Source organism: Halyomorpha halys, unplaced genomic scaffold (genome assembly GCF_000696795.3).
Source record: "Halyomorpha halys isolate HHAL.00 unplaced genomic scaffold, Hhal_1.1 Scaffold695.1, whole genome shotgun sequence".
In the NCBI taxonomy this organism is placed as follows: domain Eukaryota; kingdom Metazoa; phylum Arthropoda; class Insecta; order Hemiptera; family Pentatomidae; genus Halyomorpha; species Halyomorpha halys.
The window spans coordinates 52,337-54,460 of record NW_027112187.1 but is presented as its reverse complement, the minus strand read 5'-3'; positions in this window follow the sequence as shown (position 1 = coordinate 54,460).

The following is a 2,124-nucleotide window of genomic DNA, read 5'->3' as shown; positions in this document are numbered from 1 at the left end:
TAAAAATCTAAAAGAAAGTTACTGCTAGCAGAGGTAATTCCTACCTATTGCACTGGCAACCTTTTTGGATTATATAGATAACAGTGCCAATTTAACTTACCTAGGATGTGCAGTGTATCTTTTTATTTCCATCACCTATCAGTATATTCTACACACCTGCGATCTATTTCTCCAATATCTACATCATTATCATCTTCATCTATTCACCTATTTAACTTTTATCTCTGCCAAACTACATTTTTACCTATGCAAACATCTCTTCTAATCTTCATACATATCTTTCTGTTTAAACCACACTGCAAAAGCAATTAACTACTACCAATATCAATTAAAACCAATAGTAACTTGTATTTTTCGTAAAGCTAGTGGAAATATACTTAAGACTGCTGTGAAGCCATTAATATGTATAGAATTATACAAATTGATATAAAATCAGATATTACTTATTAATTGAGACCGGATTTTCCTGCAATTGCATCAAATTTATTCAGACCTTGGTACAAAATCGAATAATGACAAGGACGCGCTAGTGACGTCCATGCTGTCCTTAACACGAAACTTCACGTTTTGATTTTACTGACCTTTGGGCTATATTTTGATGTATTTTGTTGTTGATGATTTTAGTACAAGAGCCCAAGAGGAGAAAAACAGAGTTACTTCACCCCAATTTTTGATTTTAATGAAAACTATGTATAATTACTTGTCGAAATTGATGAATATCCCAAGTATAGGTAGGGGGAATACAAAAAGGTGGATGTTTAAATATATTAAAACAAATCATTTTTCATTCGGAGGTCTGTATCTTTAAAATTACCTGCAACACTAGAAAACTTAATAGAACATAATTTAAAGTAGAGTAAATTTACTAAAATATGACCCCTAACAGACCAATTTACGTCCAATAGTTCCCGTGACATAGCTTTTTAAAAAGCAACATTGCATAAAAAAAGAATGCACTACAAAATCAGACGATAGTGCATATATTTTGAGAAGTTTATATCTCAAAAACTGCTCGACGTACAGGTGTACATTAGCACTAAAATTAAAGCTAGTTTAATGTACTATAATGCAGCTTCTGACTCTTATCTTCGTAGGAGTAGTAGTTTTCATGATAATCGACGAAATGAATTCACAAAATGTTGATTTCTAGCTGTTCAGACAGACTTTTTTGATTTATGAAAAACAATATATCTTGAACCATAAGACGCACAGATGTCTGCTAGCACTCAAATTAAAGATAGATAAATGTACTATACAGTATTTTATAACTTTTATCTTCGTAGGAATAGTAATTTTTATGGTATGATTGGTATCTGGTTCCGGCCAAATCGGCAATAATGGAACATTGAGGTCTTGAAGGATGACTTGATTTGTGGCAAAGTAGGGATCATGAAGGATCTTGGAATGTAATAGTACAAGACCCGGGAAGAAAAATTAATAAATTAAGTTATTTCACCTCAATTTTTGATTACTTTAATGAAAACTATGTATAATTACTAGTCAAAATTGATGAGTCTGCCAGGTGTAGCTAGGGGATAAAAAATGGCCTGTTTCAAAACATTAAAAATACTTAATTTTTCATTCGAAGCTCTATATCTTAACTACTGATATTTCAGTACGTCCCATACAACATTTTTATGAAATGGTGCTTTTTAAACAGCTATATCTCGAAACCTATTGAGCGTAAATAGCTCTATTAGGGCTCACATTTTAGCAAATTTAATCTACTTTAAATGATTCTCTCTTATATTTTCTATTGTTCTTGGTAGTTGTAAAGATATAGAACTCCCAATAAAAATTAATTATTTTTAATGTTTTGAAACAGTCGTCATTTTTTATTCCCCCTACCTGTACTTGGCAGACTTATTAATTTTAGCTAGTAATTATACCTAGTTTTCATCAAAGTAATCAAAAATTGAGGTGAAATAAACTGCCTTTTTTCTCCTCCAGGGCTCTTCTGCTATAAGGATTGCTTAATAGGGTAAACATTTCGCCGTCGAGCGTGGTTCTGGCCAAATCGCCTCCTTGCATAACCATTGCTCTAGTAACAGTACTTTTTACCATGAAAAATACTGTAGGTATTACAAACTCTTCATAGAATGCAGCCGGTACAGATTTTGTATA